At 40.6% G+C, this 13,533-nt stretch overlaps 1 long non-coding RNA gene across 3 annotated transcripts in view; it reads left to right on the top strand.

Moving 5' to 3' along the window:
* The first annotated feature begins 1,205 nt into the window (after positions 1-1,205).
* LOC104871034 overlaps positions 1,206-13,533 on the top strand; it is a 42,519-nt gene continuing 30,191 nt past the window's right edge. For all 3 annotated transcript variants that reach the window (XR_782711.2, XR_004514425.1, XR_004514424.1), the window contains exons 1-3: positions 1,206-1,312; positions 3,601-3,680; positions 5,160-5,269. This is a non-coding gene — a long non-coding RNA (uncharacterized LOC104871034). The remainder of the gene's footprint in view (positions 1,313-3,600; positions 3,681-5,159; positions 5,270-13,533) is intronic.

The raw sequence follows: 13,533 nt of genomic DNA, 5'->3' as shown, positions 1-13,533 counted from the left end.
AAAATGTAAATTGTATCCTATATACACATTGTATAACTGATATTGTGAAATAGGAAGAAAAGGGCTAAAGGTGTCGGGGAAGTGGGAAGAGTAGGGGAAAGGAAATAAGGGAAAAGAAAAAATATGAGAAAAGGAAAAAATGGAAACAAAGTCTTTGTAAATAGGGAAGGGTGGAGGGGGTAAAGGGAGGGCAGGGACAAGGGGAAAAAATAAGAGCCAAGATCTGTCATGTAAAGGTACAAGATCCCAATGATGAATGTAACTGTCCTGTATACTTAAAAAGTATCAAAAAACTCAAGATTTAAAAAAAAAGAAACTAACAAAAGCTTTCACAAAGGAAGATATTCAAGTGAAATAGAAGTACATAAAATGATGTTCAACCCATCAGTCTTTAGGGAAATGAAAATTAAATCCAGAATGAGAGACCGGGACAGGCACATGGGAATGTCTAAGTTACAAAGACGATACTCAGTCCTGTTAACAGTGTGGCCTTTAGAACTCTCGTACATTGCTGCGGGAATACAAAATGGTGCAGCTCCTTTACAAAAACAAGTGGCATACGATATGAGCCGTGGCATACGATATGAGTCAGCAATGTTACTCTTAGGTGTCTCCCCAAGAAACAAGAGAACATACATTCCCCTGAAGACTGGCACGTTAAGGTTCATCGCAGATTTATGTATAGAGCCCTCAAATGGGAACAACTCAAATGTCTGTGGCAGGTAAGTGGAGAAGTAACTCGATGCATCAGTGTTATTATGCTAAGGAAAGAAGCCAAACACAAGAGCATGTATCCTTTATATGAAATTCCAGGAAACACGAAATTATAGCAAGACAGGCAATGATTTCCAGGGTCAGGTGGATAAAGTGGGCTTCATTGTAAAGGGTTATGAGGGCTGTTTTTTTGTTTTGTTTTATTTTTTACTTAACATAAATATTACATATCATGATTAAGGTAGTTTTTGATAAGTAACTGAACAGTAAATTGAACATTTAAAACCGGGGTACTTTATTGTAAGCCAGTTAGACTCCAATGAAGAAGATGCTTTTTCTAAAAGCAAGCAAACATATCAAAGAAACAAATGAATAGCGCTTTAAAATTTAGCTTTGATAACTACTCATGTACGGTGAGACCAACAGACCAAAAGAGAATGCCACGGAAGGGCTGGCTTTGTTACGACTTGCATTCCAAGAGGAGGGGACCGTGCGGGCCACATGGGGAAGCCCCAGCGTTGGAAAGAGGGCGAAGAAACAAGGGAGAAAAGGGGAGGAGCCTTTACTGTGGTCTCGCTGAGAAGCAAGGCCAGGCAAGGTGAGCACTGCAAGGCCAGGCGTGATTTGTAATGTGACTGGGCCCTGTGGTTTAGGAGCTCTCCCTGACCGCCTGGTACCTGCTGTGGGGACATCAAGGTAGGCGAGTAGTGTCCCGGAGTGGGACAGCGTGACAGAGGTGGTCCCTGAGGTGTGAGCTCTCCCAGTCGCTTCGCATATGAAATTCGGGCTTGCGGCAAGTCTCTTAGTACCCTTGAGAACTGGATGGCCCCGGAAGGGCAGGCCCTGCGCGCGTTGAAGGATCAGAGACACAGAAGATGAAAGGCAGGACCAGTGGGCTGGGGATTTAGCTGAGCGGTTCCGCCGCCTGCCTTGCAAGCGCAATGACCCGAGTTCGATCCACGGTATCAAAACAAAAAACAAAAAAACCCCAAAAAACCTGAGAAAGGCATGACAGATGCAGACACAGCAGGGCACAGATCAACAGATATGTGATAAAGTACCTGCGGCAAAGTGTTCACTGTAGAATCTAAGTGTTAGGTAAGTAGGGTTCACTGCATAATTCTTTCATTTCCTGTATGTCTGAAAATTTCTATAACAAAAGTTGAGAAAACGTTGCTTCTTTAGATATCTCGCCTCAAGGTGGTTTATCAAAGCTCTGCTTCCCCACCCTTGTCCCACTGGCCTGGGCTCCAGGCCTACTGGCTTGGAATGTTACTGTTAGCTGCATCTCTTATCTTTTTTTATTTTTTGGTACCAGGGCTCGAACTCGTGACCTTGCACTTGCAAGGCAGCCAGCTGCACCACTGAGCTACATCCCGGCCCTTCCCTGCATCTCTTAGTTGTGATCGCTGACTCTCCTCATCAGCCAGTGAGTCCACTCAAGGCACCTGACTAGCCACAGCTGCCTCTTGCACATGCGGTACTGTGGAGCAGGCAGGGCCGGTCTGAGGAAGAATTGAATTAAGTGGGTTCTGTATTCAAATGCTCCTATCTTTAAAGACTTCCTCCCTCAGACTCCCGTCCAGCACATGCATGCATGAACCTGGTTGTACCTAATCGCATACCTCCCGCCTCCCCATTTTAGAGTTCTCACCCCACATACCTCAGAAAGGAGGCTTATTTGTAGATAGGAGCTTTCCAGAAGTAAACAATGAGGTCACGAGAGAAGGCTGTGATCTAATATGGCTGATGTCCTTATAAAAATTGGAAATCTGGGCGCAAAGAGAAGACTATGCAAAGAGTGATAAGGTGAAGCCAACCATCTACAATCCAAGGAACTCCCAAGGCTACCAGGAGATGGAAGAGAGACCTAGAACAGACCTTCCCCTACCACCTTCAGAGGGTGTGTTTGCTGCCAACACCTTGATTTTGGACTCTGGCCTCCAGAACAGTGAGACACATTTCTGTTCTTCTAAGCATTCAGTTTGTGGTATTTTATTATGGCTTTCTAAAGCTGGAGCAACCACCACAGTCTCTCCCTATCTTGTCCTACTCACCCAGGGCCCTTGTCTTCTCTGAGGTGCCCCACCCAGACTCAAAAGTCACGGGCAGTGTTTCCAGGACCCACCCATCCAAACTCTAGTTTCTAAATTGCCAGAAAGTTGTCAGAGAAGAGCTGAAATCTTAACTAAGCCAAAGTCAGCCAAAGAACAATGACTAACTCCATTCGAGTGTGTCCTAACTCTTCAGAACATTGGCCCGGCTGTTTGTTAACCCATGGGAATGAGCCTATAAAGATGAAATTTCAGGCAGCAAAAGAGATGGGAGAAGAAATAATCTTAGTTGAAATAAACATCTCATTGTTCCTCAAATCACATCAGTTAGATGGACAGAAGGGTCCACACTGGCAAATAGGAGTCTCAGAAAAAGGTATACATTATTGCATAGATCAACACACAAATGCCTGACTTCCTCCAAGATATTCAAATTTATAATGAACCAACCAAAAAATTCATACAGTCATAGGCAACCTCTGACCCCCTTTGCTTTTATGCCAATATTGGAAACACTAAGACCAGAATGGCACCATATAAAGGTGTTTTTCTGGTACTATTCACCAAGAGAGAGAGGCAGTCAAAGGACTGATCTTGTCTCCAGCTTGCAGAGAGGAGGAAACATATCCACACAGAGGATCAGAGACACATCTGTCACACCTGGCCAGGGGAAAGTATCTGGCAGCAATGAGAAGTGCGCAAAGTAGAGAAGTGACTGTTTTTGTTACAAGAGAGGATTTACATTCAATTTTAGATAAGGCATTTGAAAGCAGCATCCTAAAGAGAACAGGTCAATTTCTCATTCCCTGCAATGCCTTCATTTGTCTTCCAGGCTGTGGGAGTCAGGAAGAAGAGGTATTGTGTAGTCTCGTCCTTCTGCACAAGCATATTGGATTTTAGAGCCTCCCCCAGGTGGGTGTGGGAACATAATATGTTATGGTATTTATGCAGCTGAAGCTCACTGAACAGTGCCTGCAGCAGAGTAAACACCATCTACGTTCTGGTTAAGGGAATAAGAAAAAACAGCAAGAACTCGAGTACCTTCTCTTCAAATCTGAAGGATGATCAGAAGCTCATTTAAGGGTATCTCTGGTAAGGCTCAGACCTTTGATTGCTTGTGAACAAAACTGCCCACCCTAAAGCCTTAAAGCTACTTCATGGAATTTTAACTGGTATCTCTCCTTACTTCAATTTAACTCTTTCCATGACATCGCTGCTCACAAGTGCTGTCTGCCGGCAGGATTCAGTTTCTGTCAACAGGGAACAGAAACTCAGTGTCACATAACAGATCTGTAACCCTGCACCCCATAGCATCTCCCTCATCTCCGGTGACTCCAATTCAAAGGTGAAAAGCAAACTTGCAGCTGTTATTGGATTGGTAACACTCAGATGGCTCAAATGGCCATCAACTCCAGCCACGCACTCCATGTGTTTGGAGTATAAAGAGAAGCAAATTGAGGGTGATATTAACTCACTTTTTAAAAAGAATAAAGAATGAAGATTCATTTAAGAGAAAAGTTGGAGACGGAGGTAAGAGATGCCAGCAGAAGTGTCTGTCTTAGTTCATTAGGCACAGAAGAGAAAGAGGGCTCCTGATTTCTCGGGCTGGCTTCTCTCCAGAGACACCTGACAGTGCTTCCTGATTGCTTGGCTCGGTTCTCTCAGGTGGTGATTCCGAGAGATGATGCATTCCATTGGGAATTTGGGGAGTTGATTGGGAATTTGGGACTTGGCATCTCCAGTTTTTACATGTTTCCCCAGGTGATTCTAATGCCCCCTGTCCCCTTCCTAGTTCATTTCTCAGAGTGGTCAACAGGACACAAAATACTGACCACGGAAATTTGGAGTGAAAGGAGAACCGAGAGCAGGAGTGTCCAACCCATTGGCTGCACGTGGCTCTAGACAGCTAGTAACGTGGCCCACGATCATAAGCTTTTAACTTCATCCTGTGTTTTTTATTGGTATTTTTTGTTACTTGGTTGCACGGTCCTCGAGTTCGGACCATGTAGGGGACAATTCACAATGAGATGGGGGAGCTGACTCTGCCTCCTGGACCACATGGATACCAGACATTACCTACGCTTGTGCAACTTGGCAGGTAATAGGCAGAGGTCACAGTAGTAGTATCTCAGCCTATCTACATGTGTGTCTGTGGAGACAGGCACTCAGGTAGTGGACTTGTAAGTCTTATTTCCTTTGAATCAGATATTAACGTATTTGTTTCATAACAACAAGGTCAAACATCCCACTGGTTTTATATTTTTTAGCTCTCTCATTGTTATTATACTGAAAGTGTTTTAAATAAAGGAAGTTCTGCTACTTGTACACATTAACTGTATTGTATATTTTATATGTGACCCAACGCAGTTTTTCTTTGCTGGTTTTGCTCAGGCAAGCCAAAAAGTTGGACTGCCGTGCCTTGGAGGTTACCTTGGTGCCCGCTCCATCACACCAGATGAAGAGGCCCGGAGAAACGAAAGGAGCCGCCCAGAGTCACTCAGGTTGGATAAACTTAGCACTTCTCAGAGATTCAAGAAACAAGGACTTGTTCACCCACAAAACATGCGTAAAGCACACATTACTTATTTTGCCATTACACGTAGCATTTCCCAAAATAGCAAGGCAGCAATGTTCTAACAGGCTGCCACTGCCTCAGAAGTCTCTGTAGAGTCCAGACTTCCTGTTACTAAGTATACAGGAGACCTTCCTTAGGGCTGGTTTCATTTTCTATAGTTTCAGTGACCTACAGTTAACTATGGCTCAAAATAGTAAGAGGAAAATTCTAGAAAAAGACGATTCATAAGTTTTAAATTGCATGCCTGTCTAAGTAGTGCAATGACCACCAGTGGTCCCTGTCCCATCCAGTACCTGAATCACACCTTTGTCCAATGTATCCTTACTGTATGTTCTACTCTCCCGTCAGTCACTCAGGAGCAATCTTGGTTATAAAACCATCTGTCATCCTTGTGTTCAAGTAACCCTTATTTTGCTTAATAGTGGTCCCTAAACTGAACCTGATGGCATACGCCTATAATCCCAGCACTTGGGAGGCTGAGGCAGGAGGATTGCTTCAAGTTCGAGGCCAGCCTGGGCTACTTAGCAAGACCCTGTCTCAAAAAACCAAAAAACCCCAAAGCACAACTGTAGTGATGCAGAAGATTTGATTATGCCAAAGAGAAGTTCTAAATTGCTTCTTTTAAGTGAAAAATAAATTACACCTTACAAAGGAAAGAAAAAGTTATATGCTGAGGAGGCTAAGGTCTATTGTAAGAATGAATCTTCTGTGAAACAAGAAGGAAAAAGAGATTCATGCTAGTCTTGCTGTTACACCTCAAACTGCAAAAGTTATGGTAAGTGTTAGTTAAAATAGAAAAGGCATTAAATTTCTTCACGGGAGATATGAACACAGGTTCTAGTTGATGGTAACATATAGGATAAAGCACACAGTATACAGGGTTCAGTACTAGTCAGGCAATCAGTGAGGATCCTAGAAAGTCCTGCCCACAGATGAAAGGGGATTACTCCATTTTGGGAGTTTTCTCATTAGCTTGCTTTTCCCTTCTCTTCCCTTCCCTTCCTTTTCTTTTCCGTCTTTTAATCAATAATATTTTTAATCTCTCATGAATTCTATAGATAAGTACTTTGGGTAGGATTTAGGAGGGTAGTTCAGGATCAGAGCCTGTCTTTTAAAAACATTTTATCGAAATATAGTTCATACACCATAAACATTGTCCTTTGAAAGTGTACGATTCACTTAGAGTGCATCTCAAGTTCTGCTTGAGGGAGATTGCTGAGTCATATGGTATGCTGAACACTTTCGAGGTTCACCAAACTGTTTTCTAAAGCACTTTTCCATTGCTGTGTCTGAAGGATCCAATGGCTCTACACCCTCATCCCTGCTTATTTTGGCCTATCTTTTTATTCTACACATGTGTATTGTTTTACCAAGGGTCCTATAACAAAGATCCACAAACAGCTTAAACTGATCTGGGAGAAGTATAACTCCTGGTCTGTCAGGTGTCAGTATGCTGAGTTCAAGGTCCTACTGCATCAAAGAATGAAGTTGAAAACCAAAGGAAAAAGGAGTTTTATTGGTACTAAGGAGAGAAGAACAGCTCCTAGATTTCCGGGAGGGATCCTGAAAGGGATGGCCGCTGAGGGCCTTTGTCAGGGGTGGTTTGTCACAACATGGGTACAATATGGGTCACCTATCTAATATTGATCCAATAGGGAATGGATCACCTAGCAAGGGATCATGGGAAAAACAAAGGCATTTTGGAGAAGGAGAAGGTCCAGATGCTCTGGTCACCCACTTGGGTGACTGATGTCTCTCTGGACTTCCTGGGCCAAGGGGTGCTCATTACAGCATAATTTTAAGTTACTGTTTATCCCTCAGGAAGACAGGTAAGCCTGGCCCGTATCTGCATCTCAAGGCCTGGCCTTCTTCAGATGCGCCTCCAGCCACAGTTCTGATATCTTTATTTCTGTGCTGACTTCCTTGAGAGCCGAGTCCCTCTCTGGCTGTACATTCATTTCTATCTAACTGAGCTGCCTATAATAAAACCACAGAAATGTATTGGCTCACAATTCTGGAGGTAAGAAATCTGACATCAAGATGCTAGAAGGACAATACTATCTTTGATGATACTGGAGAGTTACTGGTGTTGGGTTTTCTTCTAGTTGTTGTGGTTCCTTGGCTTCTGGCAGCATCACTCCAGGGTTCACATGACTTCTTCCACATGTGCATGTCCACTCTACAAGGAAGCTACTCGTATCGGATAAGGGTTATGGTCTGAACATGTTTCCCGCTCAAATTCCTGTGCTGAGATTTAATTGTCAAAGTAATCGTATTGGGTCAGGGCTTTAGGCACCGTGAGGTTCACCTCGTGAACAGATTACTGATCTTATCAGAGGCCCGAGGCAGCCCTCTCCCCTTCCTACCAGACGAAGGCATGGCGTTTGTCTGTCTTGTTCTTGCATCACATTAGACTGTGAGGAAGGAACTATTCATGAGAATGACCCTCATCAGACACGGAATCTGTTAGCACCTTAATCTTGAACTTCCGCCCTTCAGAACTGTGAGAAATAAATTTCTCTTTCCTTTAAATTACACAGCCTAAGGTATTTTGTTATAGCAACTCTCATGGACTGACAAAGGCCTACCACGTTCTTATGTGACTTTTCCTTAGCCAATGAATTCTGCAATGATCCTGTTCCCACACAAGGCCAACTTTTGAGGTGACAGAGTTTAGGACTTCAACATATGAATTTTGCAAGGAAACAATTCATCCCATAACATCACCCTAGTGGATCAGAAAGGCTATTTCACTGGTGGTTTTCATTTGCTTTTCCCTATGACTAATAATGTTGAGCATCTCTTCATCTGTTTATCAGCCACATATATTTATGTATGTCATTATTAAAAATACATATTCAAGTCCTCTGTTCATCTGATTAAAGAAGTACGCACTTAAGTCCTCTGTTCATTTTAAAATTAGATTACTTGTCTTCTTGAGTTTTAAGAGTGTTTTTTTTAATACATTCTGGATATTAGACCTGTTATCAGGTATATGAGTGGCAAAGATCTCTTGTTCTGAGTGTTACCTTCTTGCATTCTTCACAGCATGCTTTGATACACAAAAAATTTATGAAATACAACTTATTGATTTCATTTTTAAGCAACACATTTATTGGCACATTTTGGATATGCATAATGATAGCACTCATCATAGCGAATTTGTACCTGTACATGATACATCTTGATTCTTCTTTTCTCCCCTTCACTCTTCCTTCAGGCCCCTTTGCCCTCTTTTACAAAAGCTTTGTTTCCTTTTTTCTCTTATATCTTTTTTTCTTCTCGCTTCCTTCCTTTCCCCCTACAACCTCCCTTGTTCCCCTTTTTATTTGAAAATTTTCTTTCCATTTCCCAATATCTTTTATATATTTTAGTCCTTATTTCCCCACTTTCAGTTTCTCACACCAGAGAAACAATTTGGTTTTTAGACATATGCATCTAATTTATTTCATTCAAGAGTGTGGTCTCAAGGTGCATCCATTGACTTAAAAATGTCTCAAGTGTGTCCTTCTTTATGGCAGAGTAGTACGCCACTTCTTTATTCATTCATCAGTTGATGGGCATTTGGGCTGTTTCCAAGATTTAGCCATTACAAACTATACTGATATAAAAATGAGTGTGCATATAGCAATGTGGTACGATGCCTTTAATTCTTTGGGGAAGATACCAAGACAGGGAACAGATAACTCAAGTGGAGCCTCTAGTTTTAGTTCTTTGAGGAATCTCCATACTGATTTCCACAGTGGTTGCACCAGTCTACACTCCCTCCAACAGTCGAGAAGGGTTTCTTTTTCCCCAGAGCCCCTCCAGTATTTGTTATTGGTTGATTTCTTGATAATAGCCGTTTTTTCTGGAGTGAGATGGAATCTCAGCATTGTTTTAACTTGCATCCCTCAAATAACAAGTGATGATGAACATTTTTTTCATATATTTATTTGTCATTTCTACTTCAGCTGGGAAGTGTCTATTCATTTCAGATGCCCATTTTTGGATTGGATCTTTAAATTGGGGGGAGTCTCTTTTTTTAGTTCTTTATATATTTTAGATCTTAATCCTTGGTCTGAGGAACAACTGGCAAAAATTTTTCCCATGCTGTGGGTTGTCTATTAACTCTGCTGGTGGTGTCTCTTGCTGTGAAAAAGCTTTTTAAATAAGAATGAGATCCCAATTGTTGATTCTCTGTGCTAGTCCCTGTGTGATCAGGGTTTTGTTCATAAAGTGTTTGTCTATACTTAGATCTTCAAGAGTTCTACCTCTTTTTCCTTCCAGGAGATTTAGTGTTTTGTTTTAATATTTAGATCTTTGATTCATTTCAATTTTAGTTTAGTGAGTGGTGAAAGATATAGATGTGGTTTTACTCTTTGACCTATAGAAAGCCAGTTTTTCCAGCACCATTTGTTAAAGAGGTTATCTTTCTCCCAATGAAGATATTTGGCTCCTTTGTCAAAGGTAATATGGCTGAGTATGTCTGGAGTTGTTTCTGCATCTTCTAATCTGTTCCATTGATCCTCGTGTCTGTTTTCCTGCCAGTACCATGCTGTTTTTAGCACAGTAGCTTTATAGTATTTTACTTTTTAAAATCTATTCATTTATTGTTTGTGCTTTTGGAGTATAGCAAATCCTCAGGCATAGGATTTTCTCCTATGTTTTAAATGCCAATGGAATACCAATACCATTTGTTGAAAACACTATTCTTTCCTACATTGAATTGTCTTAATATACTTGTCAAAAGCAAACTGATGTAACCTCGTACTATGGGGGTTCATTTCTGAATTCTCACATCTACTCCATGGACCAATGTCTCTATCCTTTGCTACACTGTCTCGATCGCTGCAGTTTTGTGGTATGTCTTGAAACCAGGAGATGTGAGTCCTCCATATGTGCTGTTCTTTCTCAGGATTGCTTTGGATTTCCATATGGATCAGCTTCTCCATTTCCACAAAAAAGCAAGTTACGGTTTTGATAACAATTGTTCAGAATCTATAGATAATAAAAGACTTCCAATCTATGAAAATGAAATGTCTTTAAATTTAGTTAGATTTTCTTTAATTTCTTACAACAATGTACAAGGCTTATATTTAATTTTGTTAAATTTATACCTAAGCATTTTATTATTGTGGATGAATTGTAGATCAAAATGTTTAATTTTTTTTTTTTGTAGTAGGGATTGAACTTGGGTCCTTGTGCTGTGAGGCAGGCAGCAGAACCACTGAGCTAAATCCCCAGCCCCCAATTTTTAATAATTTTATTTCCAGATTGATTATTGCTGACAGAAATATATTTGATTTTAGTGTATTGATATCGTGGCTTGCAAATTTGCTAAAATTAATTTATATAGTTTTTTAATGCATTTCTTATCTGTGGTATAATTTTTTAAATATAGATAGGTGGATGGACTGGTAGATAAATAGACAGATAGATAGATAGGCTTTGCCCTGGGTCCTGGCACAGACTTCAAAAACCCTTAGAATTTCCTGAGTTATAAGGATATCTTTTGTTACCCAGAACCATACCTAGGCTTAAGCCAACAAGGTCACTCATGGTGGACCCCCGGAGAACATCAGGGGAGGGGCTGACCATATACATACAGGGTTGAGAGTTTCAGCCCCACTGCAGCCTCTGGAAAGGGGAAGAGGCTGGAGATTAAGCTCAGTCGTATGGGTGATGGCTTAAGCAATCATGCATATAAAATGAAGCTCTGATTAAAAATTAAAGCTCTAGAAAAAGAAGATTTGAAACTTTTGGATTGGTGAATGAATGGATGCACTGGGAGGAGGCTCCTGGGGAGGACGTGGAAGGTCTGTGCCCCCGACCCCATACCTTGTCTCGTGTGTCTTTTCCATTTGGAAATCTTTTCCATTCCCATTACATTCCATTGCAATGTAACTTTTCATTAAAGGATTCAACTGAGGAGCAGCCAAGTGGAAAAAATGAATAAGACGACGTATGAGGGTGGGGGCGCAGACCTTCGTCTCCTCTCTACTTGGCCCAGCGGCTTTCTTCCTAGGAATCTTCCCCTCCAAGTTAAAGACCTGACATTCCAGTGACCCGTGCACACCCACGTGTATAGCAGCACGACGAACGGAAGTGGCCGATGCGTGGGCAGGGAGCACGCGGCGTTCACACAGCTTTGTCTTTTTCCTGATCTCCCTACAATGTTAGCTGTGGGTTTTTAGAGATGCGCTTGTCTGGTTGAGGAAATTCTCTACTATTCCTTATGTACTGAATATTTTGGAGTTCAAGAATGTTGATTTTCTCAAAGGCTTTTTCTAAACCTATTGAAACGGTTCTTTGAATTTTTCTTTAGCCTACTGATTTTATTAATTGATTTTTAAATGTTAAACCATCCCTGAAATAAATCCCACTTGGTCGTGAGGTCTAATCCTTTTTTAATATATCACTGAGTTTGGTTTACTGGTATTTTGTTGGGAAATTTAAAGTTTATATCGTTTATATAAAATTTTATACAGTTGCTTTTTAAGTCACTTAAAAGAAGAAATGAAAAACCGGTGCAGTTATACCATTATAATTATCTACATAATTATCTTTTTTGCAAGGTAAGACTGTTAGTGATGAATTTTCTTAGCATTTGTTTATCTGAAAATATCTTTGTCCTCATTTTGACAGGAAAGGGGGAAAATGAAGGATGGGGGAAGAGAAAGCAAAATAGAAAGAAAAAATCATATTTAAATAATCAAGGCTGGTCGTCGTGGTCCACACCTGTAATCCCAGCACTGAGGAGGCTAAGGCAGGAGGATTGCCATGAGTTCAAGGCCAGCCTGAACTACATAGTTAGGCCCTGCCTCAAAAAACAAATCAGAACTATCACAGCAAACAGGAAAATGTGGCATATCAACACACAGATTATTCCCATTTTCATACCCAGCCATTTGGAATTTCTCCCTATAGCAAATATTTAAAGCACAATCTTTTTTTTTTTTTTTTTTTTTTTTTTTTTGGTACTGGGGTTCAAACTTGGGTCCTTGTGTTTCTGAGGCAGGCAGCAGAACCACTGAGCTAAATCCCCAGCTCTTAAAGGACAGTCTTAATTTGTGGTTTCCAATTCTTTGGTAAATTGTTTTTACTAGTTTTCCAAGTTAGCCATGTGCTCTTAAGCAAGCACTTTTTTAAAAAAATTATGGAATGGTATACATGCTGGATAGAAAATAATAACATAGCAACCAAAACAATTTAAGCATGATATTCTTACTATCAATATATAGTTCTAGGGCATTTGCCATGTATTTCAAATGGTAGCATGAGCTCCCTCCTATGTTCTTATCTTTTTTTAAAGTCCAGTTTGGTTGTCCTACAGATCAATTCATCTTCTAGGTTTGTCCAATCGATTCCACCTGATGTCACTCAGGTTCTTTCCCCATTACTTGAATTAACTACAAAGTGGAAGCCATCTATAGAAGTTTGTATGTTTTTTTAAAAACTTTTTATTGTGTAAAAATTCATGTACATAAAATTCACCTGTAGCCATTTGAAAGCACATAGTAGTTTTTAGCATATTCACAATATTGTACAACCATCATCATGATCTCATTCCAGAATATTTCCTTCACCACACCAGAAACCCCATATTTCCTAAAGCCTTCCTTCCTCTCCTCTGGTAATGTGAATCTACTTCCTGTTTCCGTATCATATAATGAGTGGTGCTGTGCCTGGCTCAATTAACATAATGCTTTCAAGATTTACGCCATAGCATATATCCATACTTAACTTTTTATGGTTGAATGATATTCCATAGTACCATACTGGATTTAGCCATTCATCGGTTGATAGACATGTGGGTCACTTCCAGTTGGGGCGATTGTAAGTAACACTGCTTGAATGTTCTTGTGAACTAGAGATAGGGTTTCAGTTCTCCAGATCTACATGTACGAGTGCAACTGGGTCTTATGGGAACTCGTTTGGAGGAAATGTTTTCCATTCTCATCGGCATTATCTGAGGGTTCCAAGTTCTCTGCTTTCTCAGCAATTTTGTTTTTCTTTTTTTATTTTAAATTACATTCACCTAGTAAGTTTGAAATTGCATCTTATTGTGATTTTGACTTCAACTTCCCAAATGACTAATGAAGTTGAGCATTTTTTAAAATTTATTTTTTCTTTTATTTTTTTTCCTCATTGAGTTTATTGGTACATTTTAGGTATACAGTACAGTTACATTCATCATTGGGCTCTTGT

This window comes from Fukomys damarensis, unplaced genomic scaffold (genome assembly GCF_012274545.1).
Source record: "Fukomys damarensis isolate Sample0158 unplaced genomic scaffold, DMR_v1.0_HiC HiC_scaffold_26, whole genome shotgun sequence".
NCBI lineage: Eukaryota > Metazoa > Chordata > Mammalia > Rodentia > Bathyergidae > Fukomys > Fukomys damarensis.
The sequence above is the reverse complement of the archived record's forward strand: the minus strand, read 5'-3'. Positions and strand labels throughout refer to the sequence as shown.